Source organism: Macaca fascicularis, chromosome 7 (assembly GCF_037993035.2).
Source record: "Macaca fascicularis isolate 582-1 chromosome 7, T2T-MFA8v1.1".
Classification (NCBI taxonomy): domain Eukaryota; kingdom Metazoa; phylum Chordata; class Mammalia; order Primates; family Cercopithecidae; genus Macaca; species Macaca fascicularis.
This window is the reverse complement of record NC_088381.1, coordinates 80,522,260-80,540,249: the sequence shown is the minus strand read 5'-3', so window position 1 is coordinate 80,540,249 and position 17,990 is coordinate 80,522,260. Positions and strand designations below refer to the sequence as shown.

The following is a 17,990-nucleotide window of genomic DNA, read 5'->3' as shown; positions in this document are numbered from 1 at the left end:
TTGTTTAAAGGGGTGGTCAAACCCCAGCTTCAGCCCTTCCTTGCTATATAGAAATGTTAGTTAATTGTGTCAGATATTCTGAGATTTTAGGAAAGCTTGCAAATCTATATTTTATGAGAGTTTGTAAAATAATTTAATGTAGGTTCATTCTTTTATTTTTTTTAAGATAGAGTCTCACTCTGTCCTCCAGGCTGGAGTGCCATGGCATGATCTAGGCTTACTGCAACCTCTGCTTCCTGGGTTCAAGTGATTCTCCTGCCTCAGCCTCCCGAATAGCTGGGATTACAGCTGCGCGCCACCACACCTGGCTAACTTTTTGTATTTTTTTTAGAGACGGAGATTCACCATGTTAGCCAGGCTGGTTTTGAACTCCTGACCTCAAGTGATCCGCCTGCCTCAGCTTCCCAAAGTGTTGGGATTACAGACGTGAGCCACCACACCCAGCCTAGGTTCAATTCTTAAAGTGTGTTTTCACAAAACATGTTTTGTCCCCTTTGTTATGTAATCTGTTCGTCAATTCAATTTAATCTCATCATATGATTGCTGGCTATAATTAGGGGCCTTCTCAAATCAATGTAGAATATAGTTATGCCTCAACAACAATGGCTTTTCTAAATATGATGTTTTATGTTTGAGTAGGGAGGTAGCATGGTTTGGATATTTGTCCCTTCCAAACCTCACATTGAAGTGGAATTCCCAGTGTGACAGACAGGACATGGCGGGAGGTGTTTAGGTCATTGGGATGGATCCCTTATGAATGGCTTTGCATCATCCCCTTGGTGATGAGTGAGTTCTTGCTCTGAGTTCACCTGAGATCTGGTTGTTTATTTTATTTTATTTTTTTAATACCCTGAGGGGGTGCACTGTTCCTGGAGGTACTGCAATACCAGGTCGATGCATGGAGTGGATGGAGCAAGCTTCTATTCCATCTCTCTGCTCCAAAATCTATTTAATATATTGTCCTTGGATGGAGGATGTATCAGATATTAAACCGATAAGAACAGATACTACACTGGATCTTAGCCAAAAGGTCGAGAAGCCATAGATCTGGTTGTTTAAAAGTTTGTGGCACCTCCCCTTTCTCTCTCTTGCTAGTTTTCTTGCCATGTGACTGACTGCCTGCTCCCGCTTAGCCTCCGTCATGAGTAAAAGGCTCCCTGAGGCCTCTACAGAAGCTGAGCAGATGCCAGCACCATGCTTGTACATCCTGCAGAACGATGAGTCAATTACCTCTTTCCTTTATAAATTACCCAGTCTCAGGTATTCCTTTATAATAGCTCAAATGGACTAACAGGAAATTTCCAGTTTATTGGTCAGTATAGGCTATGGTAAGACAAAGTAACTATTGACTCCATTAAATCAATGGCTATGAAAACAAGACATGTATTTCTATTTCTATTACATAGTCATTATTTTCAGGCTGCAATTGTACTCCAAGTTGTCTTATCCTTGGGCTCAAGGATGATAGATCTATCTCAATCTAGAACGTTGGTGTCCATCACGGACAAGAGAAAAGCAGCACAATCTCTTAAAGCATTGGCTTGGAATTGACACCTGACACTGGAACACACTGGCCAAAGCAAGACATTTGACCATGGAGTGGGGAAATACAATCCACACCCATTGAGATGAGAGGGAGCAGTCATTCATGAATAGTAATGTTACTGAAAAACTATTTTCCATTAGCTTAGCGTCATTTGGCAGTAGCTACTACCTTAGTTTTCTGAAGGTGAAACCCTCAATGCCCTCACTATTGACTTCCTTTGGTTTAGGAAACCACCAGGTATGGCCATTTGGTGAAAATAAAAGCGAACATCCACTCATTTTTCTAGAAGGAAACCATGAGAGCTTCTAAAATTTAAATGCAGGTCTTATTAAGCTGAGGATGCTAAAAGTACTATTTAGTAATGTGAATTGGAGAACTCTTTGACCCTTGTCAAAGGTGGAAGCAGAGTCCAAAAGAACAATGTAATGTTCTTTACGTGGAGTTATTTAAGGACTCAATAGCCTAGATTAGGGATCAACAAACTAAGTAAGCCCTTGGACCAAATTCAGCCTGCAGCCTGTTTTTGTTAATACAGTTTATTGGGACACAGCCATGCTCTTTTGGTTACAGATTACCTGTAGCTCATTTCCCACTATGACGGCAGTGAATTGTTGCCACAGAGACTGTAAAGAGCACAGGGCCTGAAATATTTACTATCTATCTGGTCTTCACAAAAAAGTTTGTTGATTCCTCACTTAGGTTAAATATTATTATGATTATCTGAGCTACTGATTTATTTATTCATTAACAAAATATATGATTATATGTATCGTTGTATGTCTAATTCTGTGCAAGATGTTGGGTGTACTAATGAACAAAATAGAGTCTTACTCTTACGCAAGTTATAGCCTAGTCGGAAAGATAGATATTAAATAAATTATCCATTAAATAAACCTAAATTTTACACTAAATAATGTGGGACAAAGAAGAAGGACTCATAAATACATATAATAAAAGGAGCTAATTTAGATGAGAAGGTCAACTACATCTTCCTTAAGGATATGATTATAGAGCTGAGATTGAAAATCTGAGTCAACTAAGTGAGGAGAGGAGCATGTGCAAAGGTCCTGGGGAAAGACAGAAGCTTGCTACATATAAAGAAATGGAAGATTTTTGGCAGTTCTAGTGAAAGAGAGTATGGGCTACAATAGCAGTGAAGATGAAGAAAAATGAGTAATTTTTAAGGGACATGTAGGAGGTTGAATCAACAGGTCTTGGTAATAGAAAAGAGACAGACATTCGTGAGAAAAGGGAATTAAGAAGGACAATCAAGTCCCTGACCAACCCAGCTAGATGGATGGCTGATGAAATAGAATCATGACAAGAGCCAAGTTTGGAAAATGACTTTGTAAAGAGCTGAAGGACATTCAATGACATGGCGGACATCCTGGTGAAGATGAGTTTTGGGTCTAAACCTCAAAGGGATGTTTGAGCCAAAGTATGACTTAAGCAATCAGCGTACAAGATGTTTTGTACAAAGAAAAGAGATAAGGGTCTTGGGGCTGAGTTTTGAGGTCCCTCAACATGTCACAGCTGAGTTGAACAGGATGTGAGGGCCCAGAGCGCGCCAAAAGAGCATTGTTTTACCCCTGGAAGAAATCAGTGGAAGAGAGTGCTTGAAGGAGGAAGTAGCTCACAGATGCACTATTAGGGTATTAAACAAGAGACCCAGGACAATGATTGGAGTCAACCTCTCCAGATCCATTGCTCTGAGAAACTAGTGTGAGAATGGCAACAAGCGGTCACAAGTGGATTTTTGGCAACACCATGAGTCAGTTGTAGCACAGAGTGGTTTCTTTTGGAAGACAAACTATGCTTCTTGCCAATGCCAAAGTCACCAGTATCTTTTTTAAAACAAATTGAGTGAATATTCCTGGAATGAGTCTTTGAGGATATCTGGAGAAGACTTGGTTTCCTGAGACTTATAGGAAGAAGCTGAGAATTGTAACAATGTATTGAATTGATGTTATTATTTTATTTTGTTCTCCAAACATATTATACCTCCCAATGACCTCTTCACATACTAAAAATGAACAAACAAAAATGTACACCAAAGTTTTCTAAATGCACAAGCACCAAAGGTCCAGTGCAGTGTGCACAGAAAAGTGAGATAATGCTTAAACTAAATTAATTCATATAATCAAGGAAGTCAAAACCACCAGTGATCAGAAAAATGTTCTCTCTACAAAATTCATAAGGACCTTGTAGAAGATGGTGAACATTGGCCCTGTGCCAATTGGCCTATTTTTGTTTCCTGTTAAGCTCTTTCATGACACATTCTTCCTAATTTTCTCCACTTGACCTTTCATTGCTCAAATGCACCACCCCCCAGTCTGTCTCAGTGCCTTAGCACAGGCTATTCCCTTTGCCCAGAATGCCCCTTCTGCATCCTGACCTCTGGAACCTGTGAGTATGTTACCATACACACTAAAAGGAACTTTGCAGATGTGATTCAGTTAGGGATTTTGATAGGAGGAGATTATCCTGGATTCTCCAGGTGGGCCCAATGTAATCATAAGGTTTCTTATGAGAAAGAGGCAGGAGGGGGTCAGAATGAGAGACAGAGATGTAAGGATGGAAGCAGAGGTCAGAAAGGAGAGCAGATGCTACACCGCTGGCTTTGAAGATGGAGGAAGGAGCCATGAGCCAAGGAACCCACCTAGCCTCAGACACTGGAAAAGGCAAGGGAATGAATTGTCCTTAGAGTCTTAAGAAACGAGTCCTGTCCATACCTTGATTTTAGCCCAATGTGACTCATTTCCAACTCTGACCTCCAGGGATATAAGACATACGTATTGATTTAAGTCACTAAGTTTGCATCAATTTATTATGGCAGCAACTATTAATAATAGTTATTAATAACTAATATCTAAAGAACTATTAATAATTAATAATACCCAAGTAACCTCTCTGTTCCTATGCAATTTCTTCCAGAAATTCTTTCAGGACATTCCGTTTTAGACCAGATGCCTCCTCCCATCATAAATAGTCAAACTCCCCACGACTTTTCCTTTGGAGCTCATGGAACCGTTTGATACTGTATTTGTGGGATCGTTATTCTGCTGTCTGCTCCCACATTTCCTGTTAAGCAGACAAGGTCATGGCTCATCCAAGGCAAAGAATAAATGAAGAGATGAATGAATGAGTATTGTAAAGGTATTGGTGGTGATTTTTTTGGTACTAAAAAAAATTAGAGTTAAGAAAGGAAGTAGAAGGAAGTGGTTTGCATTTTATGTTATCCAGTTTCATTTTCATTCTAACCCTTTGCTCAAGCAGTGTTTCTCCTTTAGTTCACCTGGGAGAGAACTAAAAAGCATGACAATGTTGACGTCCTTCTCTTACCTTTGTCAGAGGGTGTGCAGGCTCAAAAGTAGCGGGCTTAGAGTGCTTGCCTTTAACCATACATGCATTAAGCTGGATTGCTAGGGGTGAGATGCAGCGCAGAAATAACGAAACTTTAAATGTCATTCTTCAGACTCAAAGTATTAAAATTCATCTTGTTCTGCAAAATACAACAAACTCTATTATTTTGTTGAATGCTGAAATAGATGAACACAATACCTTATTATCTATCTAGTGCTTACCAGAGATGTCAGTTGCAAGCATCAAACCAAAGCTAGTGGGTTTAAACAGGGAATACATGTTTTTTGAGCCACCAGAGAAATGGGAAGAATGAAGCATCAGGCATAGAAAATAGAGGCAAATAGAAAGTGGGCAGCAGTCAGGACTAGGCTTGTAAGCACATCACTCTTGCCCTGATGAGCTCAGATACTGCAGCACATTGTCCACCATCACCAAACCCTCCTGGCTCTGTCTCCTGTCACCTACACACTATTTCTGGCACCTCAGCTCCCTCTACACCTAGGTAATTAGATGTTGCTACTGCTGCATCTGCTGCTGCCAAAATGAATGGTTCTCTGCTCCACCTGTGAGCGTCATTGGCCCCCGATTCATGTCCTGGGATGCTACTGGCTGGCCCCATGCTTGTGCCCCTACAACAGGGGAAGCTGGGAAAATGAGCCTCCAGTCTCTCTGGCTTCTATAGATAGAAGGGGATGCTGTCTCCTAACAAGGTTTCATTTTGGAAGAAAGACCATCCAAGAATGATTTGAATTTTTTTTTAAAAAAATAAAAAGCTCACATTCACACAAGCAGCATCCTTCTTTACATAGTCCGAAGAACGTAAATTTAGAAACTTTAAGTGATCCTGTTGTAAAATATAACTCCCTTGGTATGAATTATTTTTCTGTGACCTTGGGCAATTTACTTAACCTTTATCCACAGGTAAAGTGCTGAGCCCGGGCCTGGCTCTCAAGACATATTACCTATTATTTTATAATCTAAGCTGTATCCATCCTTTTTGTCAAAGTCAGCATGATGTAGGAATATCTCGTGGTTTTGGAGAGTCTGTTGGCCTTGCAGAGAATTGGGTACTGTTAGTATGTTCAAACAGGGTTCCTTTTTTCAATTCCACCTGGATGGTTTTTTTTTTTTGTAAGCAGCACATGAAAGAAATGTATCGAGTTTCCCAATCAATGTAAGTTTATTATTGCTTACCCAAGTGTTTAATAAACCCATCCTCATCCTGGGCATAGCTTTAAATACTTCATTGACTGTAACAAAGCTACGCTTTTCTCTCTGGTCAAAGTGGCCATATAAACTATAATTAACTACTAATTTTGGGCTCTACTGGTCAGATAGGAAAAAGCAGAGTCCACTGTGCAACCTCCAGAACAAGCCCTTGGAGGAGACTTTTGCTGTTGGAAAATGTCAAATAAACAAAATAAAACATGGAATAAAAGAAGTAAAAAGTTAAATTTTCTTTCTCTTCCCTCTTCCCTGCCCAATTTCTATGATGTGCCATTGACCTCGTACATTACATTTTTGTTTCGTAAAAAGGAATGATAAAGAAATAATAAAAACACGTTTTTAAAGGATGACCCATAACTTTTACAGTGTGTGAAATTATGAGTCTCTACTCTATATGTAAGGATAGGATAGAATGACGTTTTATGTTCTTGCTACTTGAGAAAACGCAACATTAAATTAGTCCAATGCATGAAACGTGAGTTTTAACATCGCTCTTTGGTTGGCAGATATCATTACAAAATGTGGCATGCATTTTCATTAGAAGTTTTCATTGGAAGGAAATCTCTGATTTGAGAAGCAGAAATGTGTAGCTTCTTTTGAGCACGCACACACACTCGTGCACAGACACATACAACACAGGGCCACCTGCAGGGCCTCGCAGGCAGCTTGCAGACGTCTCTGTGATCTCACCCTGCTACTTGTCAGGGAGCCTCTTGGCTGTGGCCATGTGCATACTTTACAGGAGCTTAGCATTGAAAGGACATATTTAACAGTTTATAACTGTCTCTGTGACAGCAAGTTCTAATTTAAAACTCCTGTGTAATACTTGTTAGGAAGTTTTAATATCAAAAGGCCAGCCAAGGTCTTCCATGAAAAATTTCTAGACAGTGAAAGAAACTAATCCTTTTTAGTGATGTTTGGCTTCTTCTCTGCAGTAGGTGATCTTGATTTCATATTTTATATCCATGGTTTGTTAATAAAATATGCTCCTTTGAAGATCAACAGGAAAAAGAGGGGAAAAAATAGCAATACTCTGTAATAAATATTTAAAGTGAAATTCACCACGAAGGCCAAATCTACCACTTAAGTTTTAGGATGCTTTAAGAACATTATACTTTGCTTTCTTGAGGGACTTCTGTGGATTGTATTCTTTGATTGGATGAATGAGTAGTGGGTTGCATTGGAACACTTTATAGCTATGCATTCCTTATGAAAGCATTAGCACAATTTTCATACCCCTAGTTCTTATCCCTAAGTGGCATGAGTACATGGAGACTACTGTTTCTACCTCACACTTTTACCTGTAAGGAATCCAGAGCTGGTTAAAATTACCTTGGGGTGTGGTCACAGGTAAGGAGAAGTAGCTGCCACAGGATGTGCAAATCCTGCTTTGGCAAAAAGCCACTCGTCCAGTTTTGTCTCGGAGCAGTACTGGCTTGCACACCACAAAAACTAAGAAATGTGATAGTCTCCTTCCGTAGTTGCCTTCTGGGGAAATTTTGTCTCTCTACACAAAACAAGTAAACATAGAACTATGCCTACTGAAACACAAGCCTATGTATATGCGTGAATCCCTGTGAATATATGTGAATATAACTGGGGCTCTGGATTGGTGTGCACAAACAATATTTCAGTGACTTAGTTGTTGTTGTCGTCAAGTATTATTATTAATGCTTGCTTACCTGCACTGGTGAAAATATAATGATTAAATGACCTACAAGATATTCTGAAAACTGTTTTTCAGAATGTTTCATATTTCTACAGTCATCTCAACTTATTTGATATTTGGTTGAATATTAATCTTTTCTAAAATGAATTATTTGGACAAAAAAATAGGACTATTAATAGGATTGTATCTATAGAGTATTTTAGATTATGGAATGAAAAGCAACCACTTCCAAAGAAGATGATGTATTAATTGTTCCTTTTCTCACTTATATGACATGCTATTTTTAATAGTAATACATGATTCTCTGATTTCTTGATTTATCTATTTTTGTCTCAGTGCATTGTATGCATATTTTATAAGCTATCTCAAATATCCTTTGGGAATAATTGTATCTATGTGGGGGAATGATTGCTGGGAGGAGGGGCAGTAAATAAATAATATCTGATTTGTACAGGGCATTTGAATTTTTTAGACAATGCATTTAACATCATGTTAGTTCAATGGATGTCATGCATTGGTATGATTATCATTTTCTTTCTCAATATAATGAAAAACGGGAATAATCTTTAATACTAATGAGTTTGTGTTTAAAAGCGTTATTGATTTCTTTAGCTAAGACATTACCTTTCTTTATAATTCATGCTTTACTAAGATTTATTAACAAATATAACAGAAAATAGGTTTTCCAGACACCTATTAATAGGCGGCTGTCAGTCCAGAAGCACACAGCCTTCTGAAATTTGTGTTAGAAGAACCCATGATGATGTTTTTGACCTAGTGATGGGTAACATGCATCAAAGAAATTAAACAAAGAATGTTTTGGCTATTCTCTTCACCAGTGACAATTTCATAAATGACAATGATTTATTGTGTTAAAAATTCATTATGAGGTCCCATGGCTGTGTGTTTGCACGGTCATTCATGAAACACTGGCTGCAGGGTTGGGCAAAAACTTCTCCTCTACTCTTTACATGCTTTTCTACCTGCTCTACTCCCTCACCTTCTCTGACTATACAGCCCCTTGTGTATGACTCCTCCCCGTCGAACTAAAGGGCTGCAGAATGGGAGATGTGTTTGTTCACACAGAGACATCACTAGTAATGGGATGCTCTTATGTTGTGGCACCTGAGGGCAATCAGTCCCTTCATCTCATCTCAGCTCAACAACATACGTATGGAATAGTTTCTAACTCAAGATAATTGCCTTTAGTATTGGTAATTGCAAGTCATGGAATATAAAGATGAAACAGCCAGTGAGGTGGCTCATGCCTGTAATCCCAGCACTTTGGGAGGCCGAGGAGGGGTGGATCATGAGGTCAGGAGTTTGACACCAGCCAGGCCAACATAGTGAAACCCCATCTCTACTAAAAACACAAAAATTAGCCAGGTATGGTGGCATGTGCCTGTAGTCTCAGCTACTCAACAGGCTGAGGCAGGAGAATCGTTTGAACCTGGGAGGCGGAGGCGGCAGTGAGCCGAGACAGTGCCATTGCCTCCAGCCTAGGTGACAGAGTGAGATTCCGTCTAAAAAACCAACCAACCAACCAACCAACCAAACAAACAAACAAACAAAAAACCAAGCATCTTTACCCAGTATCTCAAGGCCTCCACAGCCTGGAGTTATCATATATTTCCAGCGTTATCTTCTACCACTGCCAGTGTAAATACTTTTTCTGTCCCACTCTGTTTACTAAGTATCTTTTGTTGCTCGACATGTGCCTTACTGAACTGCCCTTTCCTCACTCACTGCCCTGAGGTTTACAGGGGCTCGAAGGCATCCCTGGCAACTCCACTGTGGTCATTGTCTTTCCAATGAATTTCCCTGGAACTCATTCCATGCATCATTTGACATTAGCAATTACTCTGGTTGGCTAACAATGATCTGCCCTGCTACTTTTCCGTGTTACCTTCCACCAATCCTGTTGGGCTGAGAGTCCTCCAAGGGAAGACGTGAGATCCCATACCCTCTATAATAACCAAAGCAGCTTGCTTATGGTAAAGGCTAACTACCCTTAAGTAATTGAATAATTGAAGAGTCATTAGATGAGGAGCAAGGAGGAATTAACACTTTTGAGCACTTATTATTTTCCAGGCACATTGCCAAGCATTTCACATTTGCCCTTTATTACCTTCTCCGAATAGTCTTGGGGGTGGGTCATCTTCCTCCCAATTTATGTATGTGAACACCAAGGCTCTAAGTTTGGTACCTTGCCTAGAGTCAGCCCACTGGTGAGGAGTGGCTGCACAATCCATGCTCACCATTGAGTCACACTGCATTGACTAAACAATGCTTACAGCAGAAATGTGTACATCATTGTTCACTAATAGTCAATTCTACATGGAGTGGCCAGAGTAATTTTGGTAAAATATAAAAGAGATAACAGCAGTCTCAGGTTCTAAACCTGGCAATGGCTTTATGTTGCACTTGGGATAAAATCCACATTGCTCAGCCCAGTCTACATTGCCTGGCTCTCTCTGGTTCCTGATTATCTCTTGATATGGTTTGAATTTGTGTCCCTGCCCAAATCTCGTGTCAAATTTGAGGATGGGCCTGGTGGCAGGTGATTGAATCATGGGGGTGGATTTCCCTTTGCCATTCTTGTGATAGTGAGTTCTCAAGAGGTCTGATGGTTTAAAAGTGTGTGGCACTTCCCCCTTCACTCTCTTTCTCCTGCTGCCACGTGAAGAAAGTGTTCGCTTCCCCTTTACCATCAGCCATGATTGTAAGTTTCCTGAGGCCTGCTTCCTGTTAGGTCTGTGAAACTGTGAGTCAATGAAGCCTCTTTTCTTCATAAATAACCCAATCTCAGGTAGTTCTTTATAGCAGTGTGAGAATGGACTAATACCTCTCTATCACCCATATCCTACCTGTCTGATCTCTCTTCCTCATATGTTGGCTCTTTCAAGCCCCAACCACAGTATTCTTTGTATTAGCCTTCTCCTATATCAGGTTGGTTTGTCCTCTCTTTCTGAAATATTATTCCTCCAGTTCATTGCCTGGATTTCTCCTTCACTTCATTAAGATCTCAGAAATATTACCTCTTCCAAGATGACTTCCTTGACCATTCCTATCTATAGTAGACCTTTCCCCTCCCTTACTGTCTATCCCTGAATCCTGCCTTGGTTTTCTTCTGAGAATTTCATCAGGACCAGACACCACTTCATGCAGGTATTTGATAGTTTGTATGGTTCCATTACTGTTCTGTGATCTCTGAAGTTCAGGGACTTCTCACCTCTTGTTTATTTCTGTATCCCCAGCACCTAGAACAGTGTCTGGCACTTTGTAGGTTCTCAATAACTCATTAAATAAATATCCAGTAACCTACCATTCCATTAGGGCCATATGAGTGACTGGGAGCTGGCTTCAGTCTTGATGACTAATTGGACTGTTCATTTTTGTATACAATAAAGGTTGTCATTTGGGTTTCATAGAACCATATCATTTGACCATCTAATCAGGACATATGGTCCAAGGACATGTAGTTTTATTTAATGGGAGAGAAGTTTTGAGATAGATTGTCTATGAGAAAGCTTAAGGTCTAAAGTGGCTGTTTCATTGCTCAGCATTTTTGCAAGGGGAATAGAGGTCACAGTGTCATTCTCCCTGATTCAATTCTATCAGGATATAAGGTAAGAAGCCACATTTTTAAAAGGAAACTAACATGTAATGAGTGATGAACAGTCACTGCTCCATGTACCTTATGTATTTTTCCTCATTTAGTTTCCATAAGATAGATATTCTTCTCCCCCACCAACAGATAAGTCAAGTGCCTTGTGGTTGAAGCACTTGGCCACAGTATTACCTGCTTCGATTGGTAGAGCTAACATTTGTACATAAGACTGTCTATTCCTGAAGCCCGAGCACAAGAATTGGGAACTCATCCAAACCCGCACATCTCTTTATCAGATATCCCCACTCCATTCACTTTCCCCAAAGACACACCCCAATTCCAGCACCTCCCCTTCCTCTCCAATACACAAAAGTACACACACAACAAAGCAACCTCAAATCTGTGGAGGACAGCCAAGGATTTGAGGCTGAGGTTTCCAGTGCCAAGCATTCTCCCACTAAGCCAGGAACATAACACCTTCTTTTGACTTCAGTAAAGCTTCAAGACAAATATTAAACCTGATATACTCCTTTTAATCTTATTGTTACCATCTTGTGCAGTGGCAAAGTAAAGAAAGGACGTGCTTTTAAAATGGGGACACCAAGAAGATATAGGACACACTTAGAGCAATTCTCAATGGGGTTAATGCATGATCTCTCCTGACCACACTTCCTCCTTCCTGTCTCCCTCTTCCTGTGCAGTAATAAGTAAATAAATGAACCAACGAGCAACACTCTCCTATGTTTTCTTTTGAGAGAATAATATAACCTAAAAGTTTAGCTGTTTCATTTTGCCCAATCTGAGGAAAGCAAGTGCACCTACTTATGAGTCACACAGAGAGGCGATTCCTTTATATATATGATTTCATATATATGATTTCATTTATCTTTACCATGGGCCCTTAAAGGTAGGCATTAAGGACAAAGTGAATGCAGCTCAGAGGGAGTTCACTTAAGATGAAACAGCCAGTAAATAACTCAACTGGGTTTCAAATTCAAATACGATGATTTCAAATCCACATTTTCCCACTTTCTTCTAATATGCAATAAAATTAATAAGCACATGTAGATTGGGGCATAGAAAGTTGACTTTTTAAATTTGTTTAATTGTAATAAAACTCAGGCTACAATTAAAAAAAAAAGGAGGCAGAGAGTGGTAAAGATGGCTGCCTTTGGCACATATGGTGTCACCAGGACACGTGTTGAGAGGACATCTCTACATTTTGTTGGAAGGCAGATATTTCTGTATTTTACCTGCTGCCTGACCCACTCATGCAGGTCGGCAATAGGCTGACACAGTCAAGCAATAAACTGCCTGACAGGAAGTAGCTTCTGTGCACTTCTATGCTCTCTGACTGGGAGAGGGGACTTCCTGGTGAGTAAAGCTAACAGCAGATGAATTAGTGCTTTTTACCAGCAGGAGTTCTGGACCCCTTCGTTTCTGAGGTGAAACCACCAAATACCAACTCAATCATGTCAGTGCTGTGACACCTCTTTGTCACACGTTGACATGGGGTTTCTGAGGAGAAAGCTTGAAAAAAGCGGATATGAAATAAATGTTTATCAAAGCACGTAGGGGAATAAAAGACTCAATTCTTTCTTCTCTCAAAATTACCTGAGGTGACAGACCACCAGGGAGCTGAACGGTGCAGAAAGCTAGGAACTTGGTTAACTCTATCACTTGGATGACTGAAACCTACACGCCCCCTCCAAAGAACCACGCAGCCATCAACAGTCTAGTTTTGCTTCCAAGTGGCTGACATGGAAAATCAGACACAATGTGCTTCTCTGAATGGCCCAGATTCAGACAGACAACTTGAAAACATAACTTACAGATTCATTTCTGTCTCAATTTTAAATGAGGGCTATTTGAGACATTTAAAAAAAAATTCCTTTCCCATTTTTTTTTTTTTTTTTTAATGAGATGAATGAGTTCAGTCGTGAGCTTAATTCTTATTTCTGGTATAGAGATTCTAGTACAACTGTCTTGTAGAGTCAACTTCAGAGTCGAGTCTTTTCCTTCCCCAACTTCATGTAGTATGCTTCACCGTGCTACTGATTTAGAACATAATTTGATGCCATCATTTGCCATAACTGTTGAATCTGAGTGATTTCTTGGATTGAAGTCTGCACTCTTCTTAATACCAAATGTGCAGATGCTAAAATGACAACTCTCAGGTCAGATATTAAAATGTACAACTTCTCCTACTCTTGTAATGCTTGGTTGATAAGCAGTTATTGTCCTGAAAGCCAGTCATTGGAGTTGAAAGATAAATATTATTTCATATCTTATTGAATAAAATATATTATATCACAGGTGATGGAGACAGATTGACTCAATAAATTCTAATAGTGTATGCTGAGAAATAGTGGCAATAAAAATGCTGATGACTTGACACAGGGAGAATATTGAATGTCATTAGCATGCTATTTCCTCAGTTCTGATCTCCCTGTCATGTTCTTCACACTGTTATCATCTCTATCAGTGGATTTTTCTTTGGTTTATCGGCATGAGAAAAATGGCATATTTTAGTGTTTTAAATTATCCAATACTCTACTGATTGCAGAAATGATGCAGTAGTGTAAAATATGGAAAATTAATATAGGATTTTACATTTAGCAAGAGCATCAGCCTTACTTGAAAGGACTGGAAAAATGTGAGATACCGCTGAGCTCTACAGTCTGTTCTCATCACAAAATTTTCTCCAAATTCTCATTTTTTTCTCATTTTTATTAACTGGCTCAGTTTGGAATAAATGGAGAATTTTTAAAAGAGCTTAAGTTAAAGAATTTATGAAAGAGCTTACAAAGTTTGTTTTAAGAAGTTATTTTAACAGAGGTTAGTGACATAGATCTTATTTCATGAGATGCAAGAAGATATAGGTAATGGAAAGACAAACCTACTAGCCATTCTAGATCTCCCTCATCCTAAGCTGACGCCTTTGCAGGTCTATGTAACTTCCTTGGGCAGGGCGGGGGTGGGGGGGAGGGAGGGTAGACTGACCAAGATTCTCATTTCTGAAGGGTTGCATGCCCGTAGTCACCATGTACTTCTCAGGCTACGGTGGCTGCACTTGCTCATTTACCATGAATTAGGCACAAGTATAGAAAGAGGCATCCAGATGGTTACTGAACTTGTTCTTCTGTGTTTTACCTCCTCCTGATGATAGTGCTAATTACCTTTGCCAGGAGTGCAGAGATACCTTTTCTTACTTGCTGTTCCCTTGGCATCTTTTCCAACCACTGATGCATCTAATATCATTTATCTGCCAGGTCACACTGCAGTGGCAGGGCTGCTCACACCACAGCTTGAGTGTGCTGCAAAGCTCTTTTCTTCCCTTGGAACCTCACAAAGCTTACAGCCTTTTTATCACTTAGTGGGTGATACAAGACTTCTATCTGTATACAAGTCCCCATCTCTGTATCCCAGGAACCCAACCATGCCTTTCATGCCCTGTGGTCACTGAACTTCTATTATGGATATTATTAGAGATTGTGTGTATTTGTCCATATTCACACTGCCAGAAAGAACTACCTAAGACTGGGTAATTTATAAAGAGGTTTAATTAGCTCGCAGTTCTGCATACCTGGAGAGGCCTCAGGGAACTTGCAATTATGGCAGACGGTCAAGGGGAAGCAAGGCACATCTTACATGGTTGCAGGTGGGGGTAGGGAGCTGCCACCAACTTTTAAACCATCAGATATCATGAGAGCTCACTCACTATCATGAGAACTGCATGGGGGAAAGCAGCCCCATGATCTAATCACCTCCCACCTGGTCCCACCTCAGACACGTGGGGATTACAATGTGACATGAGATTTGGGTGGGGACGTGTAGCCAAACCATATCAGATACCCTTCTCCAGAGTAAGAAATCAATAATAACCTGAAGTTTCAGAATTTCTCTTCTCAGTGGTTAACACCAAGAATATGTACATGAATGAAGCTGATCACAAGAAATTGCCTGTATTTTATGTCATTTTTAACTAAAAAGTGTTATTTTAATATGGTTCAACATAATGGTTACCTAATAATTCTACTTCTAATACTATTACTGACAGAAACACCAGCATTATTAATCAGATAACACTTAGCAAAAAGCAGGCACTGTAATAAGTACTTTGCTATTTAAAGTTCTATGATCTTCACCACATTTACCAATTATATTATTAGGTATAATTGTTTCCTTTTTATACAAGTACTGCAAATAGGTCATAGAGATGTAAATAAACTTGCCAAAGGTGCCAAACTTGTATGTATGGAAGCTAGGATTTGAACTCAGTGAAGCCAGTTCCTGAGTCCGGAGTCTGCACCTTTAGTCACTACGCTGTATTTTTCCCAGATCTACCACTCCAGATTTCACCTATGTATTTCTCCCCTTACTCTTAGAAGGAAGGAACAATGAAACAAGATAGGCTTCTTGAAGTCTTTTATTCATCTTCCCCTGATCTTTTATTCAGAGCATCCATGAAGTAAGAGGTCACTTTTGGGGTTAGCTTCAGGGATACTCTGACTGATAGGGTTTGGATCTGTGTCCGCATCCAAATCCCATGTAGAATTGTAGTGCCCAGTGTTGGAGGAGGGCCCTGGTGGGAGGTGGTTGGATCATGAAGGTGAATTTCTCCCTTGCTGTTCTCATAATAGTGAGTTCTCATGAGATTTGGTTGTTTAAGAGTATGTAGCAACTCCCACTTCCCTGTCTTCCTCCTGCTCCAGCCATGTAAGACATACTTGCTTCCCCTTCACTTTCCACCATAAATGTAAGTTTTCTGAGACCTCCCCAGCCATGCTTCCCATACAGCCTGTAGAACCGTGAGCCAATGAAACGTCTTTTCATTATCCATCACCCAGTTTCAGGTATTTATTTATAGCAGTGTGAGAACGAACTAATATGCTGACTCTCTGGATGGTTCCTGTGCCAATGAAATAAAACATCAACATTCTCACTTAACCATTATTATTCCTTGATGAGTGTTGTTTTAATCACCTCATATTCACTCCATTAACAAGGGAGAGATTTCTACCCTAGAGTGATGGGAATGGCCAAACACACAACCTGACACTGGAAGATGAGATCATCATCCATTTATTAGTCACATAAACCCACCTCCCAGGGGAAAAGGACACTGCATGTCATGTGGAGAAACACAGAGATTGCACCCAGGACCAGAGTGAAATGGCAGGTCTATGGGAGGTGATCTATGGCAGCAAAAGGTTGCAGTGACCCCTGGTTCCCAAAGAGGGATGTGATAGGATTATTTAATAATTCCACAGGCTGGCAAGGAACTGAAACTTATTACTATGAGATACATAGGATCTGTATCTGGTCTACTTGATAAGGAGGGTTGTTTGGCTAGGGAATCACGTCTGTGGCAGCAGAGACAGGTGAAGAACTTAACAGTTAGGCCATTCAAGCCCCTCCCAGTTTCTTCAGATGTCAAGATAGCATATCACATGAGTCTTAATTTGAGCCTTTATTTCACAGTTCCCTGGTGTGATGTCTTTACTAGGACCTTACAAAAACAGCCCTTGATACATTTGGATAAAATTAAGCGGAGAAAATTTTTCCTCTAGCCAAAAGGGCTATGAAACTGATCAATCATAAATAATGGAGAGAAGCTTTGCTTTAATACCTTAGTCATAAATTCTTACTTTGCCACTAGGTTTTTATGACAGCAGAAGTGGAATACCTAAATCATCTGATATTCCCAAATCCTTTATTGAACTGCTCACTGTTGTAGGCTAGCGTAGCCAGAACAGCATAGCCAGAACAGCAACAACTTCCAACATCTCATTTGAAGACCCTCCAGCATGAGTTTGAGGCTAGACTTGACTAGGCATTTGATAATAAGCAAATGTTTCGATTTTCTCAGTCTCAGTTGCTTCACTTTCAAAGTAGAACTAATAATATCTATCTCAAGTGATTTTATGAAGTTTGAGTGCTGTTATATAACAGATATGAAAGTGCTGGCCCTTCAAAAGACTCGATAAACATTAGCCTTTTTTTCTGCCCTTTTCACTTAGTAAACCCTCATTTGCCTCTCTCTATATATTACTGACAATTTTTAGTTGCTACCTTACTTTCTGTGATGTGCAGATAACTAGTTCCTTTTATCAGGCCATCGTGAATGTAAATTTGAATCAATCAAAAGGCATTATTTTAGTACTTCGTACACAACTACAAGTACATAGTCATTTTGTATCATGTCATCCATAAAATCCCCAAAGTCTCAAAGTTGAGAAAAAACAAAACATCTGAGTGGAACAAAAAATGGCAATGCCTTCACTAATCTCGGGATTGCATTTGTAATACTTAAATTCTAAACAATGACTGATGGTACTGGGGAGAAGTGAAATGTCAATAACTTCTGTAGTTTATCAAAAGTCTTGTTGCTACGTAAAGCAGAGGGAGAATGAAACTTATCATAACAGCCTAAGTTTAGACTGAAAGATAGTCCCATAGCACCCTTCTATAAAAGGCAAATTTTAATTTAATTTGTTCATTGTAAGTATGAGCGACCGTTGTATGCTAGTGAGTCTATAAACTGCTCATAAACATCTCCACTATCCCATGGA

The 17,990-nt window shown here is 39.7% G+C and overlaps 1 non-coding gene across 1 annotated transcript; it reads right to left on the bottom strand.

Annotated features, from left to right (window-relative positions):
- Positions 1-853: 853 nt before the first annotated feature.
- On the bottom strand, positions 854-1,043 carry LOC123574906 (U2 spliceosomal RNA). Its single transcript, XR_006700089.2, has one exon. It is a non-coding gene; the product is annotated as a U2 spliceosomal RNA (small nuclear RNA).
- Positions 1,044-17,990: the final 16,947 nt, after the last annotated feature.